Source organism: Sciurus vulgaris (genome assembly GCF_902686455.1).
Source record: "Sciurus vulgaris genome assembly, chromosome: 2".
Lineage (NCBI taxonomy): Eukaryota > Metazoa > Chordata > Mammalia > Rodentia > Sciuridae > Sciurus > Sciurus vulgaris.
The window spans coordinates 68,837,155-68,861,218 of record NC_136462.1 but is presented as its reverse complement, the minus strand read 5'-3'; the positions used below and the strand labels follow the sequence as shown (position 1 = coordinate 68,861,218).

The following is a 24,064-nucleotide window of genomic DNA, read 5'->3' as shown; positions in this document are numbered from 1 at the left end:
GGTGATGGGGGAAGCAGAGAATGGGGAGCTTCTACTTAAGTGAGTGCAGGGTTTATTTTGGGGAGCAATGGAAATATTTTGGAACCAGATTGAGGCAGTGGTTGAATACCTCATTCAGAAATGCCACAGAATTATTCATATTAGAATGATTGATTTTATATTATGGGGATTTCCCCTCAATTGGGGGCGGGAACAACCAACAACAAGCTTGCACTGGCTCCCCCTGGTGTACAGAGTGAAGCTCCAGGTTCCCCAGCTTCCTAGGAGGCCCTTCACAGGCTGCAACCTCATTTCCTTTTTTCTGACCTGCTAATACTTCTCCTATAATCTTTCCCCACCTATAGGGAGATAATTTTTTTTTCTCTAAATATGCTATATTGTATCATTCTTTGCATTGGTTTATGCTGTTCCTCCTGTCTCTCAACTATATTCTTTAACAAAGGACAGAAGTGCCAATTTTTCTGTGAAATAGCCTCTACTGTTGCCATATGGCAGGCAGTAGCATTCTTCCAACTTTCTTGCTCTCCTTGACCAGATCATGGCTCATACTCCTCTGGTACTGGTGCTCCTGCCTCTTCATTCATTGCACTGTCTTCTTTTAAGGTGGTGACGACATCCTATTCATATTGTGTTCCTCATGTCCATATGATGTGGAACATAGTGAAAACACAGATTACTTTTAAATAGCAATTTTGTTTTTTAGACAGTAATTTTTGCTTCTTTGATTATAATTATTGACTCTGGTTTTTAAAAAGTCCAGTTGAACTTTGCTGTACCTTGCTTTTCAGAATGCATACATGAAGAATTAGATGAGGTTTATTATAAATGTTATACTTCTTGTCTAGCACAGTTGCATTTTTTAAATGATTATCCAGTGCATATTTCCAGTATTTTTATTTCCAGTAATTATGTATAGTTTTTTAGTTATTTCCTTTTATATTTTGGGAGGGAAACAATTTTAATTAAAACTTTTTACCTTTGGTAAAGATGCTCCAAAATGATGTACTTGGGCAGGGAAATCTACTGGGGATCTATTTTTTCCTAGTTTCAGTTATCCTTACTGTCATGTGGTTTCTTTTTCTTTCACATATTTACCTTGGATTTCTGTTGCTTATAGTAAAAGTATATCACAAATAATATAACTTAGGAGGCTGCACTGCTACACAGGCACTGGGAATTTGCAGACCTTGTTTTCAAAATGTTTGTAGTGGGTTGGGGTGAAGTAGGTAGAAAAGCTCATCATTACCACATAGCGTGATGAATGCTGTAATTGACATTTATACAAAATGACCTAGTACAAAGAAGGAGGGAGCCCCTCCCTCTCCTGGTGACCTGGGTGGCATGGGTATCATGTTAGTGAGTTAAGTCTTAGGGAATTGTGGGCAAGATTAATGATATCTGGAGTGTCAAAAGCCTTTGATGTAAAATATTTTATCAAGTGTTGCCCAAGTCCGACAAGTGTAAACTGATATTAACCAGTTTGAACTTGTTTGCTACCAGATGTCTAGTAGAGATCTATTTTAATGACTATTGTCAAAGTGCGATTTACTAGAGAGCTTTTTAGGCAAGGATGCCAGCTAAGCGTGCTGTGTCATTGAGCCACTGTGTTCTTCCCTGCTGCATTATATTTGATTGCTAAGATTAACTCTGTGGGCCAGCTTGTTCCCTGATGACACTGGATAAACGAGGGTGCTACTGCAAAACTGTGCATGTATTTATGTTGTAGGCACAGATTTTGTGAGTGGTTATGCATCTGGTGCAAGTATATGAGTAGAAGTTTGAACTTCAATTAGTTGAGTTTATGAAGCACTGACAGTGTAGGGCAATATATGAGGCATGTAGGAAATTACAAAGGAAATAGGAAACAATCTTTGTTCATATTGAGTTTATAATCTAATGGAACAAATATAAATGGAGATACATGATAACAGATAAAATAAACATAAAAACATAGTCATAACCAGTTACAGATGGATGGAGATATTTGCACAAGTGCTGTGGGGTTGGGAAAATGATTGCAGTGACTATTGTCAGCTGGGGTAAATCAGAAGCTCCTTTAATACAGGATGTAAAACTTATGCAAAAATATTAAGGCCAGGAAGGACAAGGCCTAGTGTGGTGGAAATCATTCTAGGAAGTAGAATGAAGTGAAAAAACAAAACAGGGAGTGGGCATTGAATAAGGTGCAGATGACCATAGGGTTTGCTTTAACAGTTGGGTTTGTGTAGGACATAGATTTCTTCTGGAAAGCCAACCATATTAGTGTAGGCTGTCTGCTGCAACAAACAATTCTAAATATCAGCAACTTAATACAACCAAAGGTTATATCTTTTCTATCAGATTTAGTGGGATTCTCCATGTGTATGGGTCTCTATTCTATACAGTTATTTAAAGAATTCACATTTTGTCCAGCCAAATCCTAGGTTCTCAGAGTCTTCCTGTAGGTTCAAAGAGCCATTTTCATTCAACTGGTGAAAGGGACAGACAACAGGATAATATGTGGTAGTACATTTGGGTCCAGCTTAAAAGTAACCCTGCCCACATTCCACTTGGCTGTCACTCCAGGCAAGAGCCTGAGAAAAGTAAAGGAGGTGAATGCTCAGCAGGAAAAAGTCATGAGCTTTTGGAAATGCATAGCAGTCTCCTGCTATCACTTTTATGCTAGTATCTTATGACTCTAGATCACATCCCTGTTTCCTATCTGAAGTTGAGGCTAGTCTCTTCAATCTGCCCTGCTGACACTTCAGACTCACCACTCCCTTCTTTCCTTGCTTTATTACGTGTTATTTTTTTATTGAAAATTTCTTCTTATATTACCTTAGCACGTACTGCAATCCCCTGGGTTTGTCTGTTTCTTCTTCTTCTTCTTCTCCTTCTCCTTCTCCTTCTCCTTCTCCTTCTTCTTCCTTCTTCCTTCTTCCTTCTTCCTTCTTCCTTCTTCCTCCTCCTCCTCCCAGAGGTGCTTAACCACCGGGATACATCACCAGCCCTTTCTATATTTTTATTTTGAGACAGTCTTGCTACATTGCCGAGGCTAACCTTGAACTTGAAATCCTCCTGCCTCAACCTCCTGAGTTGCTGGGATTATAGGAGTGAGCCCCTCTGCCTGGCTGCCCTTTTTTTTTTTTAAATGTATTAATAGTGTGCCTTCAGAAAGTCTCTTCAGTCTGTCTTCTTTTTCTTCCTCCATCTATGTATGCTCTTGTTAGTGACCTTATCTCCTAACATTGCATTGGCTTAATAATTTCCTACCTAAAATTCCACCCTGGATATTGCTACTAGAAAAATAATCACTTTCTTCTTGCTGTATTCTCACTCAGTAATCCCTTTTCCTCCCTTTTGTGCAAGGATGAATTCCAAATTATTCAACATATACTTAAAGAATCACTGTTATTCTGTTTCTGACTACTTCCTAGCCTCATTTCTGACTACTAAGCCTAAGAAGGCTCCACTTCAGGCAGACTGGTCACTTAGTCTCTGAATTTAGAGAATCCTTATTCCTACCCTGGAGGCCCAGGAAAATGTGCTTTTGTCATATATCCTGAAACAAGCCCCGCTCACTTCATGTGTAGCTCAGGAAGCCTCACACAAATACGCTGGCTCTCAGTGAACTTTGACTTGTGTGTTCCACTCACTTCTATGAGTGCATGGTCAGGGGCAGCCTTTTCCTGCTATAAAAATGTTTAATGTGAGCGTGTTTTGTCTCTTCAGATTGATTGTTAAGATCCAAAAGGGCAGGAACTGTATCATCTATCTTATAATTTCCTACATAGCCTAGCATCTAACTGGGCACAAAGTGATTACTCAACAAATACTTGCTGAATAAACGTATTGAATGAAGATGAAGGTACTTAGGTGTGAAGATAATCATTTGGATGGGAGTTTTCATTTGATTCAAGAGGCAATTGGGAGCCATTGAAGGCTTCTGAGAACAGGAATCAAAAATTACTCAGGAAGAAAATGCTTATAGTTGTGTGTAGGATCCTGAGACATTGTAAACAGACAAATACAGAGTTGAAGAGATGGAGTTAAAGCAATAGGCCCTCCTTGTTCAAGCAGATAATGCAGTGGCTCTGTGTCCTATAGGATTGGAGAGGTGGAGGTCTGAAGCCTGGGACAATTCCTGAAAGGCTTTCTAGTTGAGGAACATAGTATATAAAATAAATGATAGCACTTATTGACCCAGGAGACTAAAGTAGAGAAGTGGCCCCCATAAATTCTGATAGTAGAAAAATAGTGTGAGTAACAGATTGAGAATGAATGATGATTTGAATGACTATAATGTGTTGATTTAATATACCTTCAGTTTCTGATTGCAACTGGACTTTCAGAGGCATATGTTTACCAAAGTGGTCAGAATCATATGATTTGCAAAGTCAGAAGACCAATGATCTAGTCCTGATTCTGTTGTCATTGGGGTTTGTGACCTTGGAACTCTGTGTAATGTAAACAAGTTAGGCTAGATCATTTTTATGGGGTGGATTCATTGAAAAAAATTCCCCTGTATAGCCATGTATCATACCAACTAGAGAGTTTTCATAAAAATAATAGTTTTATTCACAATTTTTGTTTCATTTGGTTGCTCACTTTAAGACATCAAATTTCCTTCTTTTTTTTTTTTTGCTACAAATATATTTCAGCATTAGCTCTTTTTAATTCCTTTCACCTTTTAACCACATCCACAAAATAAATACTTATCAGTTACTGAGAAATTGGAATGTAAGCTCAATTATGCTAAAAACTAATGGGTAACACTAACACATAGTAACAGCTTCTTTTGCAATATTTATTCTCTTGGTGATAAAAAACATAAGCCCAACAGCCCATTGCTGCAGAAAGAATTTAGCTACAAGTTTATCAATTTGAGCAGGGCAACTGCACGACTAAATGCATGTGAAACTTAACAAATCCCTTGGGGAAGCTGACTGTAAGAATTTTCTAGTCTGTGTCGAGTTACTGAGGTGAGACATGGTGGATTGGACTTAATGCCTAAGGCAAGCACAATCAAATAGAGACAGTTTAAGATTTTTCTGTGTCCATGAAGGGATCTCTAGTAGGTGTCTAAATGAAGCTTTCAAAAAAGGAATATAACACCATCATGAGCTTTCTTCCCTGAATATTTTGGCAGGTTATTTCAGTTTAGAAGAAATCCAAGTAAGATTTTCATAGTATAAGCAATGAAACAGTTGGAAAGATTTAAGATCATTATTTTTCACAGGAATTTGGGAAACTACAAGGCATTGTGTCTCTTACATTTTAGTTTTCAAGAGGAAAAGTTCAAGAATAGTGAATAGTGTGTACGATTTGCTGGAATGACTTTGGGTTATAACAATTGTGACAAAGTGGTTTCTAAAAGTTAGGCATCGAAAACTGGTTTTAAGATCTCACCTACCTTGGGATTTCAAAAGAGTTTGTATGAGAGGATCACTGGAGTAAAGTGGTTGAGTGTATAATGTCTGGAACCTAATTACCCTGATTTGAATCCTGGTTATGCTATTACCATGTGACTTAGGGCAGATTGCTTAACCTCAGTTTTCTAATGTATAAAATGGGGATAATACCATCATTCTTAGGACTATGTGAAATCATATGGATTACTAATGGTAAAGCACTTAGAATAAAGTCTGACAGAACAATAACTGTTAGCTATAAAACCACTATAATAATACTTTTTAGTATTGTTTGTCTGTAATCACTTAGTGTGTCTGTTATGGTTACTTGGGAGCACAAGCCACATAGTATCACAGTCCTTCAGCTGCCCAGTACCCTACTGATGACAGCGTGAGAAGTAGGTTTGAGAGCTGGATCCCTAGCTCCTGAGAAATTTGGAACTCCAACCAGATAATGTTTTTCACCTAGGCAGGGCATACTTAAGGAGAAAACTCACTCTGAAATCATCTGGATCAGGAAATAGAGGGAACCTTTGTTTAGAGGAGAGGGTGGGGCAGACGAGAGTTCAAGGGGAGTTGGTCTAGCTGTGTAGGCTATGGAACTCTTCCTCAAGTTGATAAACCAGCGGTTGCCTGCGCACTTTTTGGCTGTTGGGTCTTCAGGATTCAGACTTTCAAATATCAGCTTTCACAATGGCACTGAAAGAGTCTCTTCTGTCATTTTAGATCTTGGAACAAGGATATTCTTGTTTGTTCCTTAACCTGTTCTAATGGTACTGATCAGTGTCTTTATGACTATGACAGTCTTTGCACAGAAACTCTGTCCCTAACGCTCACCCTCAGCCACACATGGAGGCATGTAACTCCCTTCCCCTGACCCGATTGACCAACCAGAAGGCAAAGCGAAACTGTCATTGACCCCAGACTTCCCACCCCACTCCGTAGCATCCACTACTTTCCTCATCTCTTGCTCTCTGGATCTCTGAAGCCCTTCTCATTTCTGATTCTGTTGATTTTTCCAATCCAGTGCTTCCCTTCTTTCAATATCTTCCTTCTTAATCAGAACTCTCGAAGAAGAGATGGAGGGAAGACACTGGAGGAGGCAAAAATGAAGGGAGCTGAGCCTAGTGAGATCGAGTGCAGAATTTATAGTTCAATTTCTGACATTTGTCAAGTGGTGAGGAATGTTCATAATTACAATAGAGCAACCTGGTACATACCTGGTTATCCTGCGCAAACTGGGTCCTGTGTCCAACCTGGACCTAAACTTTTGTAGGGAAAATCAGTTATTTCTTTACCTCTCCTCTTTGTTTGTTTGTTTGTTTTTTTTCTTTTCCCACACATCTACAGCACCAACAAACTAATACACTAAATGTATTAATGTACTAAATGTATTTTTAAATGTATTTTTAATTTTTTAATTTGTTCTAATTTGTTATACATGACAGTAGAATGCATTTTGACACTGTACACAAATGGAGCATAACTTCTCATTCCTCTGGCTGCACTTGGTACAGAATCACACTGGTAGTTTAGTCATACGTGTATATAGGGTAATAATGTCTGTATCATTCCACTGTCCTTCCAATCTCTACACCCCTCTCCCCTCACTCCCCTCTGCAGAATCCAAAGTTCCTTCATTCTTCCTTACCCTCTGCCCCCATTATGTATCAACATCCACTTATCAGAGAAAACATTTGGCCTTTGGTTTGTGGGGTTTGGCTTATTTCACTTAGCACAATATTCTCCAGCTCCATCCATTTACGTACAAATGCTGTAATTTTATTCTTCTTTAGCACTGAGTAATATTTCATTGTGTATATGTACTACATTTTCTTTATCCATTCATTTGTTGAAGGGCATCTAGGTTGGTTCATAGTTTATCTATTGTGAATTGAGCCACTGTAAACATTGATGTTAGCTGTGTCACTATAGTATGCTGATTTTAAGCCCTTTGGGTATTAACGGAGGAGTTGGATAACTGGGTCAAATTGTGGTTCCATTGCAAGTTTTCTGAGGAATCTTCATACTGCTTTCCATAGGTGGTTGCACCAATTTGCAGCCCCTCCAGCAATGAGTGTACTCTTTTCCCTACATCCTCGCCAACATTTATTGTTGCTTGCATTTTTTTTTTTTTTTTTTTTTTTTTTTTTCTTTTCAGGGCTGAGGACCAAACTCAGGGCCTTGCATGCCTTAGGTAAGCACTTTGCCACTGAGCTAAATCCTCAACCCCTGTATTCTTGATGATTGCCATTCTGACTGGAGTGAGATGGAAACTCAGTGTAGTTTTGATTTGCATTTCTCTAATTGCTAGAGATGGTAAACGTTTTTTTCATATATTTATTGATGGATTGTATTTTTTCTTCTGTGAAGTGTCCGTTTGGTTTCTTAGCCCATTTATTGATTGGGTTATTTGTTTTTTTGGTGTTAAGTTTTTTGAGTTCTTTATATATCCTGGAGATTAGTGCTCTATCTGAAGTGTGTGTGGTAAAGATTTTCTCCCATTCTATAGGCTCTCTCTTTATGTTATTAATTGTTTCTTTGCTGAGAAGAAACTTTTTAGTTTGCATCCATCACATTTATTGATTCTTGATTTTACTTCTTCTGCTTTAGGAGTCTTGTTAAGGAAGTTCTAAACCTACAAAATGAAGATTTGGGCCTACTTTTTCTTCTGTTAGGTGCAGGGTCTCTGTTATAGTGCCTGAGACTTTGATCTACTGTGAGTTGACTTTTGTGCAGGGTGATGGATAGAGGTTGAATTTCATTTTACTACATATGGATTTCTGGTTTCCCAGCACCATTTGTTGAATAGGCTATCTTTTCTCCAATGTATGTTTTTGGCGCCTTTGGCTAGCATGTGCTAACTATATTTATGTGGGTTTGTCTCTGTGTCTTCTATTCTGTACCATTTGTCTACCTGCCTATTTTGGTGCCAATACCATGCTGTTTTTGTTACTGTTGCTCTGTAGTATAGTTTAAGGTCTGGTATTGTGATGCCTCCTGCTTCACTCTTCTTGCTAAGGATTGTTTTGGCTATTCTGGGTCTCTTATTTTTCCAAATGAATTTCATGATTGTTTTTTCTAGTTCTATGAAAAATGTCATTGGGATTTTAATAGGAATTGCTAATGCACTAATTTTTTAAAACTAGTTTTCAGGAAGAGGGGCAACTGTGGGTTACTATAGCCTAGTCACCTAAGAGACTAAGCAGACAGCTTACCAGAGAGGTTTACAAGAAATCTGCCAACTGTAAATCAGCAAATAATTGCGAAGTAATTAATATTACTGTTATTTTTTATCAAACAAAACCAGTGAACTCATTTCTCTATTCTTTCTATAGGGGAGAATAAAATGAGAATTTGGTGCTTTGTACAACTGTTGGACCTTCTTTATACTGTGTATAACATTTCATAATGAGGAATGCTGAAAGAATTTTAAAATTTACATAGGACAGTGGCTGGAAGCCCTGTTCCCTTTCAGTACAAGTGTAGCACTATCTGGCAAATTGAGTTCAAAACATTTAGATTTCTAATGACAACAAATTCATCTGTGCTGCTTTGAGTCTCCTTATATCATTTTAAGTTGTAGACACTATTAGTGATTAACTCTTTAAGAGTCAGTTCATTGTATATGAGCATAGATTAAGCTCAAATTATATATTTTTATTATCCACTGAGACCTGTTTTCCAACTTTAGCATAAATTTTGCAGTCAGTGGCAACATAGAATAGAGTTTGCTGTGAATGTTGTATAGATTTAAGTATTTTGAATAAATAAAATTCCTATTAGAAGTATCTCCTTCTACGCACGAATTGTAAGTGCTTTCAAATGTGAAAACTAACCAGGATTTTAGTGGGGTCTAATACAACCACCCCAGATGCCAAAGGTTGCAGGGAGGCCAAGAAGCACGAGCCCCTTGGCTTCTTCTACTAGTTACTTCATTCTGTAATCTTATTTCATCTCAAATATTACTACATGCCACTCAGGTAAATCATAATAGGTAAATCATTCTAAAAACTTGTATTTTTCTTCAAAATGGTGACCTAAATTTCCTGTCAGGCTGAGGGATAACCTGCTATTTAAAGGAGAATCCTTAATTTAATTAATTCATTCAATATCTTCAAAAATTATGAAGGATCCAGGGCAGATGTGGCTTAATATTATGTAGTTTTGATTATGGAGCTCAAAAAATATATTGTTTTATTCAGCAGATATGGATTTTTTGTTTGCCTTTTAAAGAAATAAGTGCTTCTACATGTCTTATACTTTAAATGTAAAGATACTGGCACTTTATAGAAATAGAAAAAAAATTTTTGAGGAATAATGTTTTGTGTTCTAGTTGAGTGGTCCACAAACATTTGTGGTAAACGGTAAATGTTTGTGACTTTGGGGGCCATAGGGTCTCTCTTCCAACAATTCTACTTTGTTGTTGTAGTAGAAAAGCAGTCATAATATGTAAAGAATGATTGTGGCTATTTCAATAAAACTTTATATATAAAAAAAAGGGATGGGAATGGCCCATGGTCTGTAGTTTGCTCACTCCTGTTTTAGTGTGAAGATAAATCTCTAAATTTAATATTAGTATAGATAAAAGCCAGAGTTGAAATTTATTCTAGTTAAACAATAAAGAAAAATACACTATATTTTTATTGAGGGGTTGTATATAATTAGGGTGTATGCGTTATAAAAATAATTCTTAACAAAATGGCATTGAGAGTAATAGAGAAACATTAGCAAGGATTATCCCTGCAAAATAGCAAAAAAATTTGTAGTAGCAAAAAATTGTCAATGGCCTAAATATTCATTGATAAAGAACTAGTTAAACAAATTGTGAAAATGTACCCAGCTAAAAAGAATGAGTCACATGTATTTTTTAAAATTGGCAAGTAAATTTCTCCCCAGCACCATTTCTTACAGGATAAACAAGCAACTTATAGGATGATATGTACAACATGACAGCATTCATACTAAACAAACAAATCTCAAAAGAGTATCCATATTCTCTGTGGATATAAATATATGTTTGTGAATTTATAGGAAAAAGCTCTAGGGGAACACACATCAACCTCATACAAGTGATTATCTCTTGGTAGCAACTAGATTTAGGAGTGTTAGTCAAAGGTCAAAGAGGATATGAAACCACAAATTTAAAAAATTCATTAGGGAATAACATGCAAAATAAAAGCTAGACATTTATATTATAAAAAAGTATAAAGAATGAGGACTTGTAATTTTTAAGTTTAAAATTATAGCACATGAAATTATAATATAGTCTTTATAATTTTGAGGGGTTTATAGGAAATGAATGTTAGGTAAGAACTCTACCTCCAATAGAATGGGCATATGATTTATTTATTACATAGGCCTTGGATCTACAGAAATTCTTTGGACTTTATGAAATTTTAGAAACTCAATAACTTAGCAAAGGTAGTAGACTAACCACAGTGCTTGGCAATTTATGAGCTGTATGTCAATGTTATGGTCAGTCTGGCCTTAGGAATTTTTACCTGTGCTAGTGCCACTCTTTCATAGAGAAACACTCTTTGCAGCATGCTACCTTCTCTAAAGAAAGAAATCTGTGAGAATCTGTTGCCAGTGTACTGTAATTTAGGAGTCACTTTGTTTTAAAATGTGACTATTATAAACTAATGTACTATGTGAATCCAGACCTAGGATAGATTGCAAAACTGAAAGACTCTTACATAGCTGAGAAGAGGCTTTGTTTTCAATCTAGCAAGTATTTGTTGAAGACCTACTAGGAACCCTCACTATATTAAAAAAGTAAGTGATAACCAAAGAAATGTGAATGACAGCCCCCCTTCCTGAAAGAGCAACCCACTTCATGGGGGAAGAAGAAATTAGATAACACCCTAAGACATCACATTTTCAGAGGCCAATTTGAAAATCTAGTAATATAAAAAGCAGATGAAGGAACAGATGCTGGTAGGTGAGGGACAGCTCTGTAAGAGAGTTGTGATTTGAGTTGTGTCTCAGTGCAGTTTGAGTTGAGAGGGGAGATGGAGAGGCTGGTTTCAAAAGGAAGGGAGCCTTTGAGCAACAGCAGTGACAGAGCAGCTTTCCATATCTCCTGAGGAGGAGAATGATGTAACCTTGGTGATGATGGCAGCAGGTTATTGACACTAACCTGCTGCTGCTGGTAATGAGCTATGAGTGACAGCGTAAATATTAGTAGGAACACCAGGGCCATGTTGTTATTTATTTATTTATTTATTTATTTATTTATTTATTTATTCCTATTTATTTATTTATTTATTTATTTATTTATTTATTTATTTACCAAGGGTTTTATGCCAGCAAGGAATTGTTTCACAACTCATCTTTTTCCCATCCTCACTAAGCCCAGGGCCATAGAATCACTCTTCTTAATATAAAGAGAACAAACTAGCTTTACAGAAGTAACATAACTTGCCCAAGAACACTCAGCTGGTGAGTGCCGAAGCCAGATGTAAATGCTGCTGTCTACCCCCAAATTCCAAACCTCCAAAGGCTAGGCTCACCCAGTGGGAAACTATAATCTAGTGCTGGCTCTGACATTAAATAACCACCTGACTTATTTTCCTCTATCATAAAACAAAGGTGCTGGAAACATAGTATCTAAGGTGCATTGCATTCATTCTGTGATTCAGTTACTTCATCAGAAATTAGAGTTAATAACTGGGTTGTATGGATTAGGAGAGATAGTGAGAGAATGTCAGGCAAAAAGAACACAACATATGGTTAGAGTTTCATAAGTAAAATGTTGTTAACTTGTCATCAAACAACCAGTTTAGTTAATTGTTTCTACACTGGTTCTGCTGGATGATGGTGATGTCATAGGGTGAGCATGGACTTCTCTACTTAGATTTAGATTGGAGAACTGCTTTAAAGATGTGGCTCATGACCAGGGAGTAGATCTGAGAAGCCTTATTACCTTTGTTGAGATTTAACTGCATGTATATTATATTTGGCTAAGTGGCGGTGGCTTTGTAGAAGGAACAATATCTCTAAGTCTCAGGAGTCCAAGTGAGAAGTGGGCCAGCCAATTCTTGGTTAGATTAACTTTGAACCAATTTATGTTAAGATGTGTCCATAAATAATTTATAAGAAACCAGCCATTTCTAAAGTAGAGTCCTGCTTTTCCTATTTATTCTTCTAGTAGCTTGAATCTGTATGTCCTCCTTATGCCTAGGAAATAATTATAACCTAGTCATGCTCTTTTTTCCCCTTTTTTTTTTTTTTGGTCTTTATTTTTGGTATGTGTGTTACCTGTAATGAATTGCAGATTGGGGGAGTTGAGGTGGCCTTCCAGAGAGAAATAATACTCCACGTTTGTGGTACAGATAATCAAAAATTTAGGTTCCTAGGTCAGAAAGCTGGGGTCATGTGTTTTTTTTTTTTCTCAAACGTTTTTCTTTTCTTTCTTTTTCCTTTTTTCTCCCTGAGGAATTGGCCGGTTTCCCCCAATTAACACTTGCACAGAATCCCTGTCCATGCCACAGATAGGAAAGGCACTGCTTGGGTTGAAAGGCTGTGCCTGCCTTCACTTTTATTTATTTATTTACTTATTTATTTATTTACCTACCTATCTACTTACTGAGGTCCTAAGGATTGAACCCAGGGGTGCTCTACCCCTACACTACATCACCAGTCATTTTTTATTTTGAGATGGGATCTTTCTAAGTTGGACTTGCTGGCCTTGAATTTGAGATCCTCCTGCCTCAGCTTCTAGAGTTGCTGGGATTATGGGTGTGGGCCACTGTGCCCAGTTGTCCAGATGTTTAATTCTGCTTGTTTTTCTTTTTCCTCCCATGTCCTCCATTCAACACTCAGGCCTTTATAGAAGACAATTGTATAGAGCGTTGACCTGTCTGTTATAATTTTATTAATGATATGGGGACACTGTGAGTTTTATGACCCATCTGGTATAGGTTTTAATGTTTTTCCTTTCCTAGGTAGTAACTTCAGTTGGGGTGGAGAGTTGAAGATAATTAAGACCTCTTCTTGCATGAAACAAAGTCTTTAGTTGCTACCTACTCTATTCAGTCTTGAATGCCGTATTAGTAAAATATAGCTAAAGTTAAATGAGAACAAATAACTCACTAAATGCTATGAACTCTGCTTCTTGAAACATAATATAAATCTTTCCTTTAGTTGAGAGTTTCACTTTTCTGATTTAGACCTATGAGAACTTCCAACTAAACACTATCAGGAAAAATGTATGACATTTTAAGCCTTGAAGTCATATCTTTTGGTCAACATGTTTATATATAAACAGTGGCAAAGCATGAAACAGAACATAGAGTCCAACTTTGTTGATTAGTAGCATAAGTGATGGTTATCAGTCTCAGTGTTCTTAAAGGCTGAGAACACAGTCAGAATGGTTGGGTTCTCTGACTCAAAATGTTCAAAACCTTGTAGGATAACAGATCCTAATGGTCTAGTCTACTTCACTAGATTTGTTCCCTTACTGAAAAGATAGACTAATTCAGTAAAGAGAATTCTGAAAAAGCATGGTATTTTCAGTCATATTTTCCATACCTAATGAGCACACACAGATCAGATTAGATGGTTTCTTCTTATGACTAATGAAACTGTTTGCTGTTATATCATAAATAAGTGGATCTCTTTATCCCTGGAGGATATCTTATTTCTCTAGATATTAAATATTTATAGCAGGTTCCCTGTAAATATTTTAAAATTAGCCAGACTTAGCATTTCTATAAAAAATATCTCAAATGGAATTCAGAATTATGTGCTTTGGCTCATTTTATTAGTTTAGAGTTAAGATAATGAACTTAAAGATAAATTTCATGTATTTTGTTTTTGGTACCAGAGATTTAACCCAGGGGCTCTTAACCACTGAGTCACATCCCAAGCCTGTTTTTTCTTAATTTTTAAAATTTTATTATTATTATTATTTTTATTTTTATTTTGAGACAGGGTCTTGCTAAATTGCTCAGGGCCTTGCTAAGTTTCTGAGGCTGGCTTTGAACTTGTGGTTCTCTTGCCTAAGCCTCCTGAGTTGCTGAGATTAAAGTTGTGTGCCATCATGCCTGGCAGATTTCATATTTTTTTAAAAAAATATTTTTTTAGTTGTAGATGAACACAATACCTTTACTTTATTTATTTATTTATTTATTTATTTATTTATTTATTTATTTATTTATTTATTTATTTTTATGTGGTGCTGAGGATTGAACCCAGTGCCTCACACTTGCTAGGCAAGCGCTCTACCCTTAAGCTACAACCTCAGCCCAAATTTCATATTTTGGATAGTCTCATTGTCTTCCTTTTTCAATTATAAATGTACTACATGCTCATCATACACCATACATTGTGTAGAAATATAAAGACAGAGAAAGTTTCCTGGGATCTCATCTCACAGAAGTAAAATCATTTAAAAAATTAGTGAAAATCTTGTAGACTTTTTATACATATGTTTTAAAAATGTATTTTGCCATATATTCATCTTAATTTGCTTTTAAAATTAATGTGGAAATTTTTACATCAACATTTTTTGTAATTGTACAGTAATTAGCTGCATGTTATTTCATATGAGCAGGTCCTTATTACTGGATGTTTAACCCAATTTCAGTATTTTTGTTTTCATGGACCGTGTTATCTTTTTGCATTTGTGTGCATATCTGTCCATTTACTAGATTTATTTAGGTTAAATTCAGAAAAGTAGAATGAATATTTTAATTGTGATGAATATTGTCAAATTGTCCTCCAGATTTTTTCTTGTCAGTAACAACATGAAAAGTTCACAGTAAGTTGAAATGTATAATAAAACCATTTTTACATTTTTCTGTATGTCTAAATAAAGAGCAACAACAAAAAAATCAATCTGAAATCTCTTCAGTGGAGGCTCAACAGAGTTGGTCTTACTTCTTACTTCCTGTAAGACATTACTCAAATCAGAAAAGTAAATATTAAAAAGGAATTTTCCATAATTTTTTAAAATTAGGCAAGAGAGGGAAATGTTAATTTTTAGATAATATTTAAATATACATACATGTCAAGTGGGGAACCATGCTGAGATGCATATTATACAGAGACACAGGATGAGGGAGTTGTACTGTTTATTTCTAAAGTATATTAGGTTTATAGATTATATTTCATAATATGTTTTCAGTATTAAAAAATAGAAATAAGTTATAGAGAAATAAATATTTGCTTTTTGTTAAAGCTTTAGAGATATGTTTGTAATTAGTGTTCTCAATTTAAAACAACCCATTCAAATGCCACAATTGTAATAAAATATTATATCCCATTCTTTTGAGCTAATCTTAAAATGATGATCATATGCTGATAAGAAATCATTATTAATATTGCCTTTATAATGTGATATATGACATATCTTAAATGATTAAGTGACACATAATGAAAGCTTTGTATATTAAAATAATAAATCATATTTGTTCTTTTTAGTAAATAAACTTGTTAAACTATGGAAAGAGTTTTAGGTACATGGGTGATTGAACACTCATTCTTAGATTTTCTTTCAAATTTCCCTTTTGATTTATTTTTTATTTATATGTTAATTTTATATGTTAATATGTTTGCATTTGATTCATTTTAATGTTTAATATAATATGTATAATAATAAATTTATATCTGACTTGATAGCCATTCCATTTTATTTTCTTTCACAAATATTTTATCTTTTTCCCTGAGTTGGTCATTATCCCATATATACATGAATCAAAACATCACATTATCTCCTATGTGCAAATATTATATGTAATAAAATAGATTAATTTTTTGATTAGGGCAGTCTGAATGGAGCAAATATTCTGAGAAGCAAAGAGCATCAGCAGGCAATTATAAATCAACATCAAGAGGTTGATGAGTATAGGAACTTGATTCTACATGGAAAGAAGAGAGGCACATCTACTCAGAGAAGCTGCTGGGCCATTGGAGATGCTTCCTGGAGCACCAGGCAGGCCCTTTCCAGGAGGCACTGTTCTTGCTGTGCTGAACAATGAGTGTTCACAGTGTCAAGAGGCTTAGTGGAATCTCCTTTGGTGACTCCATAAACTGCAGTGGTCTCTGTTGGGAAATGGAAGGAGGCAATATATAGAGTGGAAATAGTGCTAGGAGACATGCACATTCTTGGAGGGGGAACCTTAGAATGAATGACTGGTTGGTTAAACCTCTTTGAACCTAGGAATTGATGAGTTCTGCTTGTCCATTTACAAGTAAGATGGCTAGAAGTGCCTGGGAAAGTCTCCACTTCTTGACTTATGAGATTTGAGACATAAATAATGTCTTCATCTGTTTTTCTAGTTTTTAGTACTGGGAAGGATGAGCTTGATAGAGGGCTTTGTTAGAACTAAGAGGGCTTTAAATTGAAATTTGAGACTGGTAAAAATAAAATAAAATAATCAAAACACAAAATTGATAAATTGATACTTAACTAATAAAGAAGGAAGAAGGAAGTCCTAAAAATTCTCTGAAAAACATAGTAAAATAATATGGATGGGGTCAATACAGTCAAATATTTGTATGCAGAAGATAAAGTATAGGTGTTAAGCAGAAAATTAAATTAGAGCAGAAGGGGTGTAAGCAACTCTTGGCTCTGGGACTAAGGGGAAGAACTTAAAATAGGAACACTTACCTTTTCCCTAGCAAGAAATGAATTTTAAAATATGCAGTGATGACTCACTACATTTTCAAAAATAAACTGCAGCACTCACACACACATATATACACAGAATACATAGCAAACATAGACACATTATGTGTCTTTTCACACACATACACACACCCTATGTATACTCAAAAAGGATATATACCACAGTTGTTAAAGAAATTACCTCCAGATAGTAAATTTTTGGATAGTTTTTGTCTTTCTGATTTTCTATATTTTCAAATGTTTAAACAGTGGACACCTAATACTTTGATAGTGGAAACAGTATATAAGAATATTTTTAAATACCAAAAATATAAAAACACATTTGAGTAGAAAGCATTTGGGTTTGGATGACATAATTGAACAGAAGTAATTGTTGGCCAGATATCAGAATGAATGTTTTAATTGTTGAGATTTTAACCTGTAATTGGGGTAGATATAGTACTGTTGCAGAATTTCATCTCTACATATAATCTGTCAAGATTGTGAAAAAAATCATGATTTGTCTTTGAAGATAATCTCTTAAATGATTGAGGAAAAAATGAAATGATTGGTTGCTCCCAATTTAATTCTAAATTAGGGGAAAATTTATTGGTCAAGTGAAGACTATATAGAGCTAGACCCGTAACCTGAGAATTTAGGAAGTAGTTTTTTGTTTGTAATTTTAAAGTGGGTTTTTTTTTTTTTTTTTTTTTTTGGTTGTTGTTGTTGCTTTTTTTTTTTTCCTTTCCAGTACTGGGCCTCATGCATGTTAGGGAAATACTCCACCACTGAACTACATCACCAGTCCTTTTTATTTTATTTTCAGACAGGCTCTTTCTAAGTTGCCCAGGCTGGCCTGGAACTTGTGATCTTCCTGCCTCATCATCCTGGGTAGCTGGGATTATGGGTGTACATCACCATGTCCAGAAGGAAGCAGATTTTTCAAAATCCAAACCAAAAAATGGTTTAGCTCTTTAAATATAGAGCCAATGACTCTATAGTATTTGGACCAGCGTAGATAATCTAAAAATATAATAGTGATAACAGTCTTGGAAATCAGGATCAGGTCCTTGATCCCCTTGTGTTGAAGATTAAACAAACACCTGAGAAATGCTGAGGCAAAAACAAAAAGCAAATTTTATTTAAGAAAGAGATAGAATAGAGATAGCAGACTTCGCAGAGGAGTAGGGCCCAGAGCTGAGTGCAGGAGGGAGGGGGTATGTCTTGCTTTTTTATAGATCCCAGATTTCCTCTCCCTCCTCACCTTCTCTTTCTTTCCTGTTTACCTGCCTAAGGGCAGGAAGGAGCAGCCCAGGGTGTAATCATTAGCAACTCCTTGTGCTGGGAAGTGTAATTCCCTGAAGGTGAAGGTGTTAGCAATTTGTTGAGCCGGAAGTACTCTGGAGGTGTTCGTGGCCCATTTCCTTTTCTTTGATAATAGGCCCTCACCTTTCTGACCCATTGTGATCTATGCCAACCACCTGTCCTTCACCCCTGTCTCAATAGGATGATTCTCTGACTTAAGACTTTAAAATATTGCCTAGTATTTAGCTAACATAGTAATATTTGTGTAATGAATGAATAAGTGAGAAGTTGATTGAATGAGGATGGACCATTGGTGTGTAGGAGGCTCTACTAACAAAATTCTGACAATTATAGATTAACTCAATGAAGAAAAGAGTAGTTAACCAAAAAGTGTCACATACCAGTTTACAAATGTAAAATATACAACTACAAAAGAAAAAATATTTAAAGTATTGTGTGGAAACAGAAAAAGAGGGGAAAAGAAGAACTATCTCATTGCTTAATTTGGTCCCTTCTCTATGGGATCCTATAGCAGTTTGCTTTTCTATATATTCATTTCTCTTTTATATTTTAAATTATACTTAACCATTTCTGCCTAACTCCTCTCCCTGCCTCTGCCCCGCCTCCTTCCTGAGTTTTAAGCGCACTGTGTCATCTTCATACTCCCTTTGTTCTCATAAAAATATTTGCACATTCTAGGCGCTCCATAAATATTTGCTGATTTTTCTTGTTTGGAACATATGGTATAAAGTTAAAAGATGACTGCAGAAAGAGAAACACTACTAAATTCTATTTAACTTCTATTTTCTCTATAAAGGATAATGGTTTTTCAAATTGGAAAGGGCAGCACAACCGTAACTAAAAGACCTGAAAACCTCAAGTAGGTGTAGAGATTCCAAATGAGCTCATGCTTTAAATTGCTACAGATTCATCCCATGGTACTAAAAGAATTTTCATTTGGGATTGTGGACCTGCTCTTGGAAATCTGGAAAACACAGGCAAGAGGAGAGGTGAGACAATTTCTTGATATTATTGGGGAAAAAACAAAAAACAAAAACCAAAAAACCTGTGGATGTCTAACATGAGGCTTGTACTGGGGTGGGAACTATGAAATGGGTAGATTGACAGCCTTTTGGAAAAGACAATGTCACCAGATGCCAGCCGGGATACCAAGCTGACATCATGTCCTTTTTAAAAAAATATGATGACTGACCCTGTAGATGAGGGGAATTCCCAAGGCGTAGTGTATCTCGGTGTGCAAGCCAGTTGAGAAAGTATATTATGTTATCGTGGTTGCCAGCTCTTTGTGGGGACATGTATTGTGTGGTGAGGAATTCAAGGGTTTTTGAGCAAACGATAAATTAATCAAACTGAAAGCTGGTCTTTAAAGAAACACTGCTTTAATCTGATTCTGATTAGCTGTTTATCATAGTCCCAACTGTTAATGTTTTACAAGTCAGGAAATTAAGAGGAGCGGTCATTGATAGTGTGGTGGTTAAAGGCAGCCTGGCCCTGTCACTAGCTGAAGGACTTGAGCAAATTACCACACCTCTCTTTGCCTTAGCTTGATGCAACTGATGATATCCACCTGCACATGGTGCACATAGGGCCCTTGGCACCGTTCCCACCACTTGGCAAGTCCTCCCTAAATGGCAGTTAGTGCCTGTTTAGAATTTACCAGATTAAGCATTTTATACATGAGAAAACTAAGGCTTAGAAAGAGCAAATAGCTTCAAATGGACAGGAAAGAATTTATACTTCAAGCAATAAGTGTAAATTTCATAAAGCTTGTACTTTTATTAACAAATCATTTGTGTAAAATTGATCTAAATTTAGGTTTTAGATTTAGGTTTTAGTTGACTGTGAGATGAATACAATGCATTGTCATGTTATGGCTCTAAAAAAATAGAAAATAGAAATAAAAAAAAAAAAAAGAAACTGGTTCCAATGCACTTGAATAATTTTTTTTTTTTTTTTTTTGGTGGGGGTACCAGGGATTGAACTCAGGGGCACTCGACCCCTGAGCCACATCCCCAGCCTATTTTATATTTTATTTAGAGACAGGGTCTCACTGAGTTGCTTAGCACCTCCACTTTTGCTGAGGCTGGCTTTGAATTTGAGATTTTCCTGCCTCAGCCTCCTGACTCAGCTGCACTTGAAAATTTGACCACATTTAGAATATATTTCTTTTTATTTTTCTCTAATCTTTTGTTAAGAGGGACAGATTGTGGAGAATGGGCACAAAGTCACATCAAGACTAGCTGGAAAAATTAGAATTAATAAGTTTGGAAAAGAGAAAACTTTGAAGGAAACAGAGAAGCATATTAAACTACTTGAAGGGTGTCATTTGGAAGAGGGATGGATTTATTTTGTGATGTTCCAGTGGCAGAATGGGTTCCAGGAATAGAAGTTATAGGAAGATCAGTTGACCTATATATTTTAGGTGACCTTCAGAGCCATTCAGAAGTGGGACAGTCTTTCTTTAAAGGTGGTAAGCATCTTCTGAGAGACACTGGAGGGAATTTCCAAATTGAATGGGGTAGATGACCTCTCAATTCTCTTCCAAATCTAAGAATTTATCATTCTGTGAGGGACTAGATCTTTCAAAAGAAAGCATTTTCTAATGGTGAATGTTACTGGTTAAGGTGTCTACTCTCCTTTAATTTTATGAATTTAATTATTTTTTGAAGAATATAAACAAGTTACAAATATAAGAGATTTATTTTTCATTTTAGAAACATGACTATTTCAGTGGTATTGGGAAAACCATTATTTTTTAGTAAAACTCAAAGTACTGAATTCATTACAAGAAAGGCAATTTCCTCTTCACAATTAATTGTAAGACATTTCTTCCATTACTGAAGAGAAATCGTCTGTGCTTAAAGAGCGTTTATGTTGAATTAAGAAGGTGACATTTCTTTGATGTTTGTGTATACATAAATGTAGCTTATAGCAAAATCTAAGAACATAGGACATGCAGACTTGTAAAAAATAAATTTCCCATGGAAACTACTTGGTTTATATCAAATATTCTCAGATCATAATAAGGTTATTCATTGAGAACCAAGACTAACTTTCTTCCCTCCCTCCTACCCGTTTTTCTCTTTCTTTTTCTTCCTTCTCTGAAGATTAATGGCTGCAGTATTATCTTGCCCAGATTCCTAACATTATGTTAGAATTTTCCTGAATTAGAATGAGTCTGATTTTGGTAGTGAAGTCGACTTGATTCATCCTCTCCCCTCCCCACCCAGGTGTCAGGCCAGCCCAAGCTGTTTAGCACAATGAAAGTTCTTGTTTGACCATAACTGCGCATCTCACTCCACAGGCAATCAGCATTTTAATTAGTGATTCAAAGGAAAGTCATTGTCCTCTAGTTGCTTTATCATAATTGCCAAATAATTTTCCATTGAATAAATAAATAATGTAAAGGAGAAACCTCCCCTCATAATGCTGTCATTAAGACTTCATTTTTTTACCCCCTCATTTGTATTTGTATTAACACACAGCCCACTTGAAAGGGAGTAATTATAATGGCTTTCTGACAGTAGCCTATGGTTTTTAAAAACTGGGGATGGTTTCCTTTTCCATCACCGCTTTGCACTGCTTGGCTTATTTTAAGGTTTAGATAAAGGAAGCTCATAGTGGCTGGTGTCTCTTCAAAGGTGTGTGAAAGTGAATGATTGATTTGCTGTGTGCATCATTGGAACTAGGTAACTTGCATTATGACTCTGATGTACTGTGTAATTGATGCAAGTCCTTTCATAGCATTCTGAGATTGAAATCAATATTCATTTGGAGTGCAACAACTGTAATAAACTACATTCCTTTTGTAAGCAGTGGTCTAAGGCTTTGTAAAGGATCAGTTAGGAGTGACAGATTAACATTTTGGTCGGGCTGGGGTCTATTTGAATAGATATGAACAATTGTCCAAAATAACCCCATTTAAAGCTGTTGGTTTCAAGAAATGAACTTTTTGATTTTGCTGTATAGAAACTTCTTTTGCTTGGCCTTTATATGAGTCTCCTGTCTGCTTACAGACCTGAACCCAATAGTAACCAGCAATAATTATTTTCATGAATAGGTTGATTTTCATGAAAAACTCCACAGACGTTATTTATATCTCTTGACAAACTTTTAAAATGTCTCATCTATATTGTTATACCTTTCAAATGATTGAGGATGGGCAATTGGAATTTGCATTCTCTGTTTAAAAATAATGGATATGCCTTAGCAATAGCTAGTAAAGAATAAAACTTCAGATACTAATGAGATACATTCTGAAGAATAAAGAAATCAATATCAATTAATTCTTACAATCAGAACCCATATTTATCATCTTAAGTATAGTCATGGGAGAGCTAGTACAGTTGAGAGGCCAAGAGTGCTGGTTCTAGGATCAGACAAATCTGGGTTCAAAGCCTGACCCACTGCTGACCTACTGTATAGGGTGAGTGATGTAAACTGTAGATTTTGTAGATGATATAGGTTACTCACCTGCATAATTTATGTGATAATGGCAACTACCAGAGTAATGCTGGGATAAGTAAATGAAATAATTACCATAAAAACATTTAAATATAGGCTATGGGTATAGCTCAGTGGAAGAGCACTTGCCTAGCATGCAAGAGGCCCTGGGTTCCATCCATAGCACTGAAAAACCAAACCAACAAATAAAACAAAAACCATTTAACATGTTGCGTGGCACATTTTAAGCCCTCAATAAGTGGTGGTGAGCTGGACAATAAATCATGTCCAGTTTTTTGGGAGGTATCATAATTTCTCTCTACCCCATTTCTGCCACCTTGAAAGTGCTTCTTAGACCCTCATTGTCTGGACAGCCTTGATCTGAGGGGCTATGAACTGATTTCCCAGCTATTCTGCTCTGCCAGACCAGTCCTTTTAAAATATTAGATCTGCCTAAAACTGTTCACAGTGATTACTCTTACCATATCAAGGCCAACATTTTCCTATTCAACTCTATTCAACCCATTTGTTGTGATGTGGCTTGCAGAGTTCTTGTGGGGTAGATGATGCTAAGGAAAGTGCACGGCACAGGCTTGGCACTGAGAATCCAAATCAGCAACAGCAGCATGAAAATTGAGCCAACATTCAACTGCTTTATTAGAGGACATAGAGGTACAAAGAGTAACTGGAATATAGCAGTTGCTCAGTAAGTGGTGGTTATTTTTACTATTCCCCTCATCTGAGTGCCTAAGTAGTTTACTTGCTTTCTTCAAATATGCACATTCCTTATATGTCAGGGGTCACAAATTATGTATGGCTCAAGGGTCAAAATGGGCCTACTTATTGTCATTTCAGCTGTACAGGATTTTAGCAATCAGGTTTTCACATAAAAATGCCTTCCCCATGTGTCCCTGCTCCAGCTCTTATAATCTTCCTAAACCCACCTATTTTTTCAAAGCAAAGATGGATTCTCTTCTCACTAAAGTCATCCATAATTGTTTGTACCCTAATGTGATCTTTTCTCTTCTCCTTTAGTACTTTCAGTCTACACATAATTTGTCACTAAGTTATGTAATAAATATAACAAAATATGCAATATTTTGTGTTGTTAAAGTGTCATAGGCTTTGTCCAATTAAGTTCTCATAGTAAGGGATAAGATAATAATTGTAGTAGGAGCAGTGTTCAAGCAATATTTGTTACCACTTAGAATACTTATTTACATTCAAAGACCATCTTACAAGTTTTGGGGATATCAAGGTAGATATCATCATGTGCACTGCACTGATAGGA

General features: G+C 36.0%; 1 protein-coding gene across 1 annotated transcript in view; it reads left to right on the top strand.

The window, feature by feature from the left end:
- Positions 1–24,064, top strand: part of NPAS3 (neuronal PAS domain protein 3) — an 846,643-nt gene that overhangs the window by 53,946 nt on the left and 768,633 nt on the right.